Source organism: Eschscholzia californica, unplaced genomic scaffold (genome assembly GCF_041429995.1).
Source record: "Eschscholzia californica isolate CP2 unplaced genomic scaffold, dmEscCali1.0.p SCAF_4, whole genome shotgun sequence".
Lineage (NCBI taxonomy): Eukaryota > Viridiplantae > Streptophyta > Magnoliopsida > Ranunculales > Papaveraceae > Eschscholzia > Eschscholzia californica.
In genome coordinates, this window is record NW_028238461.1 from 35,657,482 (window position 1) to 35,672,048 (window position 14,567).

Sequence of the window (14,567 nt, forward strand, 5' to 3'; positions counted from 1 at the left end):
CTCGGACATCCCTGACGCGGCTTGGACGCGCTCGAGGGAACCTATTAAAGTCTCGGTCTAGGACCGAGACACTGGACGGGTGTCCGGACGCATTCAGGATGCGTCTGGAGTGACCAGATGCATCTTAGATGCGACTGGAAGCTTCCAGACGCGACTAGGATGCGACCGGAGCATCCAGAAGCGTCTAGGACGCGTCTGGACGCGTCGAGAAGGCATCCCAGGTAGGATGGCCTTGCCGTCTGTGCACAGAAGCGTCTGGGACGCGACAGTGGAGCACGAGTGCATCTCGGACCGAACATCCGAGATGGCACATGTGCTGTCCCAGGTCAAGACACGTACGGGACGCGTCTCGAAGTTCCAACACCTCTCGGATTGAGTACCCAAGAGGGATGAAAGGTGACTGGATGGTCTGGACGCGTCTGGGACGCGACCAGGACGCATCCTAGACATCTCACCCGAGATGTCTATGGCCTATCCTAGGGCAGAAGCGTCTAGCTAGGCTAGGACGCGACTGCCCGAGAGACTGAGCACGACAGGAAGGTGCTATCTCATGGTCCGGACCTTGACCAGGTTAAGTCAATAGTTGACCAGAGACCAGTCAAGGGACTTTGACCAGGGTTGACTCAGGTCTTTTTGAGTGTGACTGAAGGGCTTTTAGGCCATGACCTAAAAGGGAGTTTTTCAGACTTTTTCTCCCGGTTCCGAGCATAATTTTTTCCGACATAGACCCGGGTTAGAGAAGAGCCGGAACTGAGTTTTTCCTTATATTGATTTAGGAAACAATTAAGGAAGAAACGTAATGTGCTTCTAGTTTGAGTATTGTGAATACGAAACTTTAGAGCCCATTAGACATAGAGATGTCACAAATTCCCACGAATAGCTATACGAGACATAGCAAAACCTAGAAACGAATCTAGGATCCATACTTTGTTTATTATGATTGTCATATTATTGTATGTATGGATGTATGTGATTGCGTAGAATAGTATACCTTTAGATAAGATTATCGTTTCTTGTTTTAAGCGCAAGGAGTTCTGCCCGAATAATACTTAGAGTATAGGGTCTTAGAATCTATTGACGAACTGAATGATGAGATCAGGGTTCAAGTGGGAGTAGTCAATAGAGGTTCTTGGATATGGATCCAAACGAACTATAGGCGAACAAGAAATAAACTTAAAAGATGAGATCTTTTAAGGGGTAATACTAAGATTTTACAAATCATTACGCAAACCCACATAAACTTTTACGTAATAAATCATGAATGGTTATGCAAGAGTTCACAGTAACGCAACTTGATAAATTACGTAATAAGTCCCAAAAAGAATTTTGAGTAAAGCCTACCCAGATTAAGACACCTGTTGAGCCCTTGTTCATCGATGGTGGGTCATGCCAAAGCAGGGTGCCACCTTTTACCTCGGGACAATACGGGTAGATCTATGAAGAGGTCTACATGTCTAAATGGTTATTCTCAACGAGTCAGCAAAAGGGTTTTGGACTTCGAGGCTAAAGGACGATTTAATGTTTAAATCGTTAACCAAGAGTCATAGGAGTATGATCAGTAAGGAGTTACTCACCCAGGACGACGAATTAAGGGCAGTGCCTGAAGGATATAATGCCTAAAGTCTGAAGGAATGGTATCCTTCCGAAGGAGTGTCCTTCGACTAAGGATGCAATGCGTGCAATTTGGCTAATAGGATCTTAATGACCTTACTCGGAAGATCATTAGTCCGGTCCAATTAGGGGTCGTAATGCTTAGCTAGAAGCCAACTACGATCGTCGAATCAAGAGTTGATTCGCCGCTAACATAGACCGGATCCTACAAGGGTTACACATCAGAGTAATGATTTGAACGGAGAGAATTGACTAGATGGGTAATGGCAAATAAGTGGATTGGATCCGTTATTGGTAAGTCCTGAAAGATTCGGAGAAGTCCGAAGAGATAAACATGTCCGGGCCCAAAAGGGAGGCCCGGAATGGCTTTAGGGAGGCCGGCCATGTGATGGCCGGCCCAGGCAATAGGGTCGGCCATGTGATGGCCGGCTAGGCCCTAAGTGGGCCGGCCAAGGAAGCCCATAAAGGGCTATGTTGGCCGGCCAACTTAAGTGACCCAATGGAGGGTATTTTGGGTGTTGCCTAATAATTAGGTTTATGGAATCCTAGTCTGAGTCTAATACCTCTTCTAGGGATTTCTATAAATACCTAATTATACAACCTAAAGAGAGAGATTGAATTCTCAAGAGTCTGAGGGTTAACTGAAAGAGTTTCAGAATATACATCTCAGAGAGAGAGAGAGAAAAGGAGTTTTCTCAAGTATCTAGTCAAGAAGAAGGAGTTCTTCATCTCAACCTTCAAGAAGGTCCTAGCTGACTGAAAGGAGGGAGTTCAAGTCATTACTCGGTGTCTCAAGTAGAGGAGCTACACTTGGAGCTCTTATCTTCCGAATATTGATCGGAATTTAGTTCGTGGGAAAGCGATTAAGAGGTAATCATCTTTCCAATCTAGTTCATTGGTATGTTCATGTATAGATCCTGAAAACTAGTGTTAAACATATGATGTTTGAGATTCCGCTACCAACACTAGACAATTAGGTGTATGAGATACACTAGGTTATTCCCCTACAGTGGCATCACGAGCCGTTTGCATGAACTATCTTTGACTAGACGAATTAGATTCATACTTGAACAACTAGATATTAGTGTTTTTGTTGTTTGAATAGAGATTCAAGCATAAGTTTGATGAGATCAAATTAGGGTTTTGGATGAGATTCATGACCTAGAAACACTAGAAACATAGTTTTATGAAAAGAGTTTTCATAAACAAGCTTTAGGGTATTAGAATTTTGATAAAAATCATCAAAACCATGAAGATTGGTTGATGAATTGATCAAAAACAGTACCTAACAGCAGCTGGAACAAAGAAAAACAAAAGAAAAATCAGTTGGAACGGTTGGATTTCCAAAAAGTTTGGAAACGCTACTGGCCGGACCAGCCAGGACGCGTCCGGGCCGGACCAGCACGTCTCGGACAGACAGTCCGAGACAAACAGGGACACGGACTGGAAATCCAAGTCCGTGAAGGACCGGGAATCCTAGTCCGAGCTGGACTAGGAGTCCGAGACTCTCGGGTCTCGGACATCCCAGAGCGTCTAGGACGCGTCTGGGATATCCCAGTCCAACACGGACTAGGAGTCCGAGACTCTCGGGTCTCGGACGTCCCAGCGCGTGGAAGACGCGTCTGGGATATCCCAGTCCGAGACGGAATAGGATTCCGAGACAGGAGCGTCTCGGATATCCCTGACGCGTCTGGGACGCGCTCGAGGGAACTTATTTAGAGTCTCGGTCTAGGACCGAGACACTGGACGAGTGTCCGGATGCATCCAGGATGCGTCTGGAGCGACCAGAAGCATCTCGGATGCGACTGGAAGCTTCCAGACGCGACTGGGATGCGACCGGAGCATCCACAAGCGTCTAGGACGCGTCTGGACGCGTCCAGAAGGCATCCCAGAGAGGATGGCCTTGCCGTCTGTGCACAGAAGCGTCTGGGACGCGACTGTGAAGCACGGGTGCATCTCGGACCGAACATCCGAGATGGCACATGTGCTGTCCCAAGTCCAGACACGTCTGGGACGCGTCTGGGAGTTCCAACAGCTCTCGGATTGAGCACCCGAGAGGGATGTAAGGCGATCGGATGGTCTGGACGCGTCTGGGATGCGACCAGGACGCATCCTAGACATCTCACCCGAGATGTCTATGGTTTGTCCTAGGACAGAAGCGTCTAGCTGGGCTAGGACGCGTCTGCCCGAGAGACCAAGCACGGCAGGAAGGTGCTGTCTCTAGGACCGGACCTTGACCAGGTTGAGTCAAGAGTTGACCAGAGACCAGTCAAGGGCCTTTGACCAGGGTTGACTCAGATCTTTTTGAGTGGGACTCAAGGGCTTTTTAGGCCATGATCTGAAAGGGAGTTTTTCAGACTTTTCTCCCGGTTCCGAGCATAATTTTTCCGACATAGACCCGGGATTAGAGAAGAACCCGAACGGAGTTTTTCCTTATATTGATTTTGGAAACAATTAAGGAAGAAACGTAATGTGCTTCTAGTTTGAGTATTGAGAATACGAAACTTTAGAGCCATTAGACATAGAGATGTCACAAATTCCCACGAATAGCTATACGATATATAGCAAAACCTAGAAACGAATCTAGGATACATACTTTATTTATTATGATTGTCATATTTTTGTATGTATGGATGTATGTGATTGCGTAGAATAGTATACCTTTAGATAGGATTATCGTTTCTTGTTCTAAGCGCAAGGGGTTGTGCCCGAATAATACTTAGAGTATAGGGTCTTAGAATCTATTGACGAACTGAATGATGAGATCATGGTTCAAGTGGGAGTAGTCAATAGAGGTTCTTGGATATGGATCCAATCGAACCATAGGCGAACAAGAAATAAACTTAAAAGATGGGATCTTTTAAGGGGTAATACTAAGATTTAACAAATTATTACGCAAACCCACATAAACTTTTACGTAATAAATCATGAATGGTTATGCAAGAGTTCACAGTAACGCAACTTGATAAATTACGTAATAAGTCCCAAAAGGAATTTTGAGTAAAGCCTACCCAGATTAAGACACCTGTTGAGCCCTTGTTCATCGATGGTGGGTCATGCCAAAGCAGGGTGCCATCTTTTACCTCGGGACAATACGGGTAGATCTATGAAGAGGTGTACATGTCTAAATGGTCATTCTCAAACGAGTCAGCAAAAGGGTTTTGGACTTCGAGGCTAAAGGACGATTTAATGTTTAAATCGTTAACCAAGAGTCATATGAGATATGATCAGTAAGGAGTTACTCACCCAGGACGACGAATTAAGGGCAGTGCCAAAGTACGCTTAATTTCGAAGGAATGGGATCTTGGAATTATATTATTCTAAGGGGACAACAAAAGTAGAATAATATAGGCAAATTGAGAAAATTGCCGGGATAACAAGTTTAATCACTTTTGCATTTCTTACATGTAGTTTAATTATGACAACGAACATCTTCAACCTCTATACCATACTTGAGAAATTGAACGATACCAACTTCGTTCAATGGGAGAGGAACCTGAGAAAGGTTCTAGGAGAAAGCGCAGAAATATTGGACATTCCGATCCCCGTGCTTTCAGAAACTTCTTCTGATGAAGAACGTAAGCAAGTAGACGATATTCGAAGGAAGTCAGCGCCAGTAACCGGTTTAATGCTAATGGCCATGGAAAGAAAATATATAGATATGTTCATTGAAATGGAGGCATACACCATTATTCGACGACTAAGAGAAGTGTTTGGAACACAATGTCGAATAGAAAGATTTAGAATCACAATGGTGACACTGGGAATGCGACTGGAGAAAGGGAAACCCGTCCGTTATCATGTTTTGGAGATGATTGATCACTTCAAAGACATGGAATGGATGGGGTCTCCTATGCCAGTCGTAATGGCAGTTGACATCATCCTGAATTCATTGGATGAAAGGTTTCAGGATGTAGTAGCAAACTTTGAAGATAAGTTTGGACGGGTATCCTTCAAAAGTCTACTGGCGATTCTGGAAGTTGCTGAAAGTAGGTTCAGCACCCCTGAAACTCTAGAAGAGATTCTAGGAGTTCAGGAGACTGTAAATACGGGAACGGAAGACGTGAGGAGAAGGAAGCCGTCTGGCAAGAGAATGGGCAGGAAAGCACCAAGACCCAGAACTATCCTTCCTAACAAGAGATGTCTTGTGTGCGGTAGTACATCTCATATTCGATTAAGAGATTGCCCGCGATTCTTGGAAGAACTAAACGACGGAGCTGGGAGTTCCGGTCAAGGTAAAAAAATTATTAAAAGTTATTCAATTAAATACACATTCCTCGAGGTATGTGATACCTAAAAGACTCTTATCATTATGAATGACAGGAGCAAGAGGGAGCTGAGTATTTATTGAAGAGGAGATGAACCTGTCGAAAGCTGAGAAGCCAAGAGTTGCTGGAAAAGCTCAAGAAGGATCATAGACTCGATAGGCAATACTTTAAAGTAGTTTTAGTATTTCTTTTTCTTTTTAGAACATTGACTCTGTAATGAGATTATGGGAGTAAATAAAATATGAGATATTTTATGATGTTCTTAAAAGAGCCTATCTAACTTTTAAGTAATTTTAACGAATGATCCGACTTAGTCATTCTAAATCTTGTAAGAGTACAAGAGTTCAGTTAATCGTAGAAAATAATGTTAGACATGAAAGTCTGCGATTAGTCTGATTAGAATGGACGTAAGACTTGATTATGGAGAAGTTTTGGAAACAAATCCTAAATCGAGAAGCGGATCTGGGTGACTAAAGAATATGATGAGATCATAAGTTCAACAGTCATCGGTCTTCCAAAACACAAAGTCTAATACGTATCTGCCAAACCACTAAAAACATAGAAAAGCTATAGTGAATAATTGAGTCCATCTGGATATGGATATTATTTTAGAAGGAGTTCTAAAATTTGTCAATTATTCTAATGTCTAAAGCGTGTTAGACATAAGTTCTTCAAAGGAAGAACGGGGTTTTCTCGCAAATCATCGAAACACAATGAGATTGTTGCTCTCGATGGTGTCTTCATTAAAATGAGGGTCCTTCTAAGAAGACAAGTGGGAGGAAAAATCGAATGGGATTCGATAAAGAGCAACAAGAGGAAGTAAGGAGTTACTTGCCTTAAAACGAAAGAGAGTAAGAGTTACTTGGCTTAAAACGAAAGAGAGTAAGAGTTACTCGGCTTACGTGACAAGGGATGTCGACTTGAATGGTTCAAGGGACAATCGCCTGGAAACTTCTTAAGGAGTTAAGAAGGTTGCTCAAAAACCCCAAGGAATCTTTAGAAGATTCAAAAGAACTATAGCAGAAACCAATCTGAAATTGGATCGGAAATCCAAAGAGATAAGAGTAAGAATGGTTAAATCTTGTGAGACAAGAAGGTAAGTGGGAGTGAAACAAGCGTTGTTTCAGGTCCTGTATGTAGGAGACATACAAGAAAGGACAAGAAGACGAGGGTGAATTAACCATGGGCATCAAAAGTCTATGGAGATAGACCAGAGGATGATAAAGACTCGTTCAAAAGAAGTTTTGAAGAGGTCTGAATAAGAAGATCTCTTGGAGAGAAATTCTACCCAACTTCCGTGATAAACATGGGAGAGACACTTATGTTAGAAAACATAAGAACGATCATGAGATGATTGTTGTTTACCCGAACATCTAAAAGTACTTGGAGTACGAAAAGATGTCGTCGCCCATACAAGTCAGAAGATTGAAGAAAGTCATAAAAGTAATCTTCCGAAAATAAAGATAGGAATCTTTTAGGAAGGGCTAACAGGTGGAAAAGAGTTTTCCATGCTGGGAGTCGTTACTTAACTCTACTAGATAAGAAAGTAAAATTAGAACTTGGGAAGTACTAATTTCAGTGGGAGAAAACTGATATTATCATAAAAGCTTGCGAAGAGTTCGAAAGCAAGATAATAACAAAGCGAAGTGAAAAGGAAACTAAACTGTCACCTTAGAACGATCATGAGATGCTCGGATCTAAGGAATTAGGATCCAGGAAGGAGAATCCTAAGATGACTTGTAAAATTGAGAACGTGAAGGAGTTCACACGGGTGCTCAAATTTTACAGACTCTTGTTATCCGAAATAAACTAGGTTTATTTCGTCATCTAAATTGTGGTTTAGAATTTAGACGACAGTCCAAAAGGATGGAGTGTTCCAGGTAGGCTTATTAGATACGTGATCTAATGAAAGAAACCCTACTAAGTGAACATGGAAGCACATCATCCTACTATCCCTAGTCCAGGTCATTAGTTGGACAATAATGACTTAGGAAGACTAGCATGAGTGATTGACAAGATAGCGCTGTTTCTTGGGCTATGGGAATAGGAGTATTCAAAGGTCAACTTCATGGGTGTATAGTTGATACACTGGAGACCCGCCGAATGAGAGTACTTCAAGAGTTGAAGTTATAAGATGTCATAACTCTCATTTAAGCAAGTTGGAGAGATTCCTCAAAACATGAGTACTCACTCAGTTTATGGAAGGAATGTCGAACTTTGGTACCGTCAAACGCCATCCGTAAAAAGTGGTTATAAAAGCGGCATACTGGGGGAGACAGGATAGACATGAAATTGAGTGGGAGTACAAGAATGGATTATGTTTTCCTGAGTAAAATTAGGATAAAGTATCTCCGGGCCATGATGAGACATGAAAATGTCCCATCTGAATCTTTTAACTCGGGTTAGTTAGTCTATTTCGAGCGATTACTCTGATGATTTGTAAGTTTCTGTTGTTCAGGTGTCTTCTATGGAATTGTGCTCGAAAATTAGATAAAAACGGGAGAAAGTCACACAAAAGGGCAATTTGGTCATAAGGGTATTCTGCGAGTCGTGGCTGATTTTGATGCTCGGATGAAAGTAGAGTCCGAGACAAATCCAACGGTGAAAGCGGAAGTCAAATCGGAGTCCGGACGAGCAATTTAGGCCAAGTCAAAGTTTCGGTCAAAGTTATTGACTAAAGTCAACAGAAGGACATGTGGCGTGTAATGTGACGGCGTGGGAGAAATTGTCGGTATATTGGTGGGCGGAATAGGAGTCATTCGGGAATTTATCAAGCATGAAATCTGGTGGGACTTGAAGTAATTTATTATAATAGGCCCGGGTAATCTGACGGTGGTTGTTTTTTCCCGGACGCGTGTCGTTATCGGCATAGAGCTTTACCCCTTTAATTACCTAACCACGCAGCACTGGATCCTTTCCTCCCGCCAGCTAAGAATAACGGGATTCCCAAAGAAAGTCAGTTCATAGTCACGGGATTAAAAAGGTCGAGCTACGGTGTTTGACGAATTAAGTTGCTTCGATGGGTCTGTGTTAATTAACCGTCCATCTCCATGCTCTCTTTGATCTAACGGCTCCTATGTAGTCTCTTCCATACAGCGATTGCAAGGTGCCCTGTTTCATTGCTTTAAACCGCATGCAATACACTGAATCAAACCCCTAAACAGCCAACACCTTATCCACGTTGATTAATTCCAATATTGAGGTTTTATTCCTTTTCAAAATCTTAAATTTAGGAATATTGTTTCTCTTTCCATGTTATCTTCTCAACTATATTGGCAAGAAGATATAATATACAGCAAAGAACCGAGAGGATTATGGGAAGATTTCTTCATCAACAAAGAATGTGATTTTTGGAGTTTAACAGCAGGTTCGATTTCTTCTATAACAGAGGACATATTTTCTTTGATTTGAAGGGTTTGGTTGATATTTTATGTGGAGAGAGATTGGCATGAATATATTGTAATGAGGTGTCTGGAGCTATTACAAGGAGGTAATTTTCGTTTTAAAGAAACAAATAGAAAGAAGGTATTTTCTCCCTCTAATATCATAAACTGAGCACAAAGAGAAAGATACCAAGAGTTTTTTTAGAAAGATTGGATTGAGAGAGCTGGGTATTTCGAATTTGGAATGAAGATAGGAAAGATTTCAAGTAGAGATATCTAGAGAGGGAGAGAGATTGATTTGGTTGGCTTTATCTCTTATATAAGAAGACAGAAAACAGAGTGAAGGATTATCTCATCTTTGGGGGTCCTCTCTGGAGCTCAAATCAAATAGCAAGATCAGAGAAAGAGAGAGAGAAAAACAGAGTCTCAATATCATCCTCTCATTTATGTTTTCTTTATTATTCTTTTCAATTTCTTCTTCTTCTGTAAGTTCTTTCTTTTAGTGAGAGAAAGAGAGTTTAATAGAGAGAGAAAGAGAGTGATTAGAGAGCAAAAGAGGGATTGTTTCATTACTGTTAAATTGTAGAGAGAGAGAGGGAGAGAGAAAAATTCATTTAAAATCAGAGATTGATCATTTGGATTGTGAATCATACAGAGAAGATTATTACATTTCTTTCATCATCTTGTATTCTCCTTTTTCTGTTGTGTTCCTTTTAGTGAGAGAAAGGTTGAAACAGAGAAGAGAGAGAGAGAGATTCTGAGGAGGAAGAAGACCTTGTTTGGGAAGTAGGTTCTGGTGGAAAATTATTTTCCTCTGCTGCTGGAAAATACTTTTCTGCTGGGGTGCGTTTGGTTCTGAAGGGACAATAAATTTTCCTACGATAAAAAAGTTTAGTTTTTCTTCCATTCTCTCTATTTATTTTAATCTCGTTGATCATGAATAGCTAAATCTCTCATCTAGGGTTTTACGATGAAACCCATTTTTGATCTTTTAGAGATATAATTTTTATTGATTAACTCTTGATTAATGCTTCATAGTTTAATTCGTTTTAGTTTGATAAATAGATTTTCTTTTCACTATTTATACTTTTCGATTTGATGCATCGTGCTTATGTTAAATCATTTGACGGTTCATACTTATTAATTGATAAATAGTAGTTTAGAGATTTATTTATTTAAAATAAAATGATTACATTGTTATGTTTTATTCGGTTTTAACGAAAACATCTCCCGGAATTAGGATAGTTCATTATCCGAAATTCTGAGTTATAAAAAAAAAAGAGAATTAACCATTTTGAATATTTGTTTCTAAAAGTGATTTTATGTGGTGGAATCCTAAACCCTAGAATCCTCCCCCCATTTGAGTTAGTTTCTCGTTATTTGTTTTAGTATTTTATTAGTTAATCACCAAAACCAATTTCAAAACAAAAACCGTGTTACTTCTAAGTTTTAGAATAGGTTTCACTTAGTCTCTGAGGAACGAACCGGTCTTACCGGAATTATCACTTGACGCCCGTGCACTTGCGGGTGGTGACCTATTTAGGGTAACCTTTTAGGCCCATCAAGTTTTTGGCGCCGCTGCCGGGGACCGAGTTCAAAATTTTTTCTAAACTTGGAAAGTTTTTATTTTTGGTAAGTTTTTATTTTTGGCCACTTTGACTTGCTTCTCTATTTTTGGTGTGCAGGACATTAAGGAGCGAAAGAGAAGGCGCAAACAAGGAGGAGGAGTCGAAAAGAAGAAATTTACAGTTTTATTTTATTTTATTTTTGGTGAGAGAGAGACTTTAGACTTTCTAGACTTTATTTTTGGATTTAAGTTTTGACCCTAAATTAGAGGGCTTATAAATTGTAACCGAAAAACCAAAACGAAGCCTCGGGTTCGAACACTCGCGGGGAGAGTGGCCCGAGTCGTCTGCAAAGGTCGTCGCCCGTCTCGAACGGGAGGTAACTTTCTCTAATCACCCACGAATCCCCTGTTAGTGGGTACTTTTTATAAGATCTTAGTAGTGCTTCCTCGGTTTTCGTGTTAAAAAAAAAAAAAAAAAAAAAAAAAAAAAAAATTCGGACCAAAAGAAAGGAGTCAAGTTTAGTTACATAAGTGTCAATTCTCATCTTGTGATCGTGCCTGACCATCATGGCGCATTTTTCTAATGGTTGGACGTACCCTGTTGATGATGATGACCTTGATCTAAAGGGACCCGTCATCAACCGAACTGATATAACCTTAAGAGAATACCAACAGTTGCGTAAAGACTGGCTTAACCAACGTGGTACGACTCTAAGAGATTGTCAACGACTTAACGAGGGGAATAGGCTAGTTGAGCCTAACCGAACTGGTATGACCCTAGGAGAGTACCAACAAATGTGTAGAGACGAGCCTAACCGACCGGGTATGACATTTCAGGATTATAAACGAATGTCTAGAAACAGTCCGATTAGTGAGTGGAGTAGACCATATGAGCCTGATCGATCTCATATGACATTAGGAGATTATCAGCAAATGTGTAGAGATGGTCCGATTAGCGATGGATATGGTCCGACGCCAAATATATATGAGAGACCTTATTGTCCACACTATTCTGAGACCAATGACTTTAGAGACAGGTATGATCCTAATATGTACGGAGGAAGTTATTATCAAGAGTCTACGTTTAATTACACTAGCGAACCTTATTATGAGGAGACTCTTGAAGATAGATCTCGATCAGAGTCCGAGAGTCGTCTTATTGAGATTATGTCACAATTTGCGACTCAAATGCAGCAGGATACTGAGTCCTTGGCTCAACAGATGAAAATGTTTAAGTCACAGTTATTCGCCGACGAGGAAGGGGGTTCACCACCCCAAACTCAGGAAGGTACTAGGTACGATGACGAGGTTAATACGTCTAACCCTAGTACTAAGTTAAATGTCGATGAATTTACTGATAATACCCTAGAGCCTGAAAGGTCTGATGACCTTGTTGTCTTGCTTCCTCCACCTATGTCATCTCACCATGATAGGACTACACTAGACATTGATATCCAGAATGACGGCGCTATGAGCAAGTTTGGGAATGACACTATTCTGAACTTTCCGACATTTGAGATTTGTAAGGAGTCAGCCTTAGATGAAATTCTAGGAAGGCATGATATTATGAATGACTGCGAGACTCCAGATGTATTTGAGGACATTGATGACAGTAGAGACATGTTAGATAGTTTGTCAGACTGTTTACCTAAGGAAACCATGGACCTTGACGTGGTCCCCGAGCATATTGCCTTACCCTTAGAGTCTAGTTTGACCTTTCACATGGTCTCAGACTCGGTTGTTGATCCCTTTTGGGACACTTCAGATGTCTCCTCGAGAACGTCTATGGAAATAGTGGATATTCTATCCACTAAACTTGCAGATGACTTTCTGCCTTCGACGGATATATTGGCCCTTCATTGTTATGTCGATCCTTTTGATGACTTTCTAGTCATTGGTCCGAGTATTTATAGTTACTTAGTGGACTGTGCATCCACTAAGTTTGGCTAATAGGATCTTAATGACCTTACTCGGAAGATCATTAGTCCGGTCCAATTAGGGGTCGTAATGCTTAGCTAGAAGCCAACTACGATCGTCGAATCAAGAGATGATTCGCGGATAACATAGACCGTATCCTACAAGGGTTACACAACAGAGTAATGATTTGAACGGAGAGAATTGACTAGATGGGTAATGGCAAATAAGTGGATTGGATCCGTTATTGGTAAGTCCTGAAAGATTCGGAGAAGTCCGAAGAGATAAACATGTCCGGGCCCAAAAGGGAGGCCCGGAATGGCTTTAGGGAGGCCGGCCATGTGATGGCCGGCTAGGCCCTAAGTGGGCCGGCCAAGGAAGCCCATAAAGGGCTATGTTGGCCAGCCAACTTAAGTGACCCAATGGAGGGTATTTTGGGTGTTGCCTAATAATTAGGTTTATGGAATCCTAGTCTGAGTCTAATACCTCTTCTAGGGATTTCTATAAATACCTAATTATACAACCTAAAGAGAGAGATTGAATTCTCAAGAGTCTGAGGGTTAACTGAAAGAGTTTCAGAATATACATCTCAGAGAGAGAGAGAAAAAAGGAGTTTTCTCAAGTATCTAGTCAAGAAGAAGGAGTTCTTCATCTCAACCTTCAAGAAGGTCCTAGCTGACTGAAAGGAGGGAGTTCAAGTCATTACTCGGTGTCTCAAGTAGAGGAGCTACACTTGGAGCTCTTATCTTCCGAATACTGATCGGAATTTAGTTCGTGGGAAAGCGATTAAGAGGTAATCATCTTTCCAATCTAGTTCATTGGTATGTTCATGTATAGATCCTGGAAACTAGTGTTAAACATATGATGTTTGAGATTCCGCTACCAACACTAGACAATTAGGTGTATGAGATACACTAGGTTTTTCCCCTACAGTGCCAAAGTACGCTTAATTTCGAAGGAATGGGATCTTGGAATTATATTATTCTAAGGGGACAACAAAAGTAGAATAATATAGGCAAATTAAGAAAATTGCCAGGATAACAAGTTTAATCACTTTCGCATTTCTTGCATGTAGTTTAATTATGACAACAAAAGACTCAAGTAGCATACGCTGGCTTCTGGAAAAAGAGAAGTTGAATGGTGACAACTTTATGGTATGGGAAAGGAATCTAGGACTTGTCCTAAGATCCGAACATAAGGCAAACGTGTTAGACACACCTATTCCTGTTCTCAATGAAGATTCGACTGAACAAGAGAGGGAGCAAGAAAGGAATATTCGGAAGAGGTCCGAACCCATAACATGCCTCATGTTGGCAACCATGGAACCTAATCTTCAGGATAAGTTCATAGAAATGGATGCCTACACCATGATTCGACAACTTAGGAATTTGTTCCAAAAGAAGTCAAGAATGGAGAGGTATGAGATTTCAAGGACGATATTGGATATGCGTCTTGAAAAGGGAAAGCCTGTAGGGCCACATGTTTTCAAAATGATTAGTCTTTTTGAAAAACTAAATCGACTGGGAGTCGACAATGGCCGAGATTTTGCCACTGATATTATTTTGCATTCGCTTCATAGTGGATTTAACCAATTTAGAATGCACTATAATATGAATGGCTGGGACAAATCTCTGGAAGAACTACACGCTATGCTCCAAACAGCCGAAGTGAACATTGCAATAGTTGAACCAAAGAAAGAAGTTCTAATGGTTCATAAAGAAAAGGGATTTAAGAAGGACGGGAAACAGAAATTCAAAAGAAAGAAAACGGGTAAAGGGAAAGGCAAAGAAGTTGCCATGAACAAAGGTACCTACCAAGTGAAAG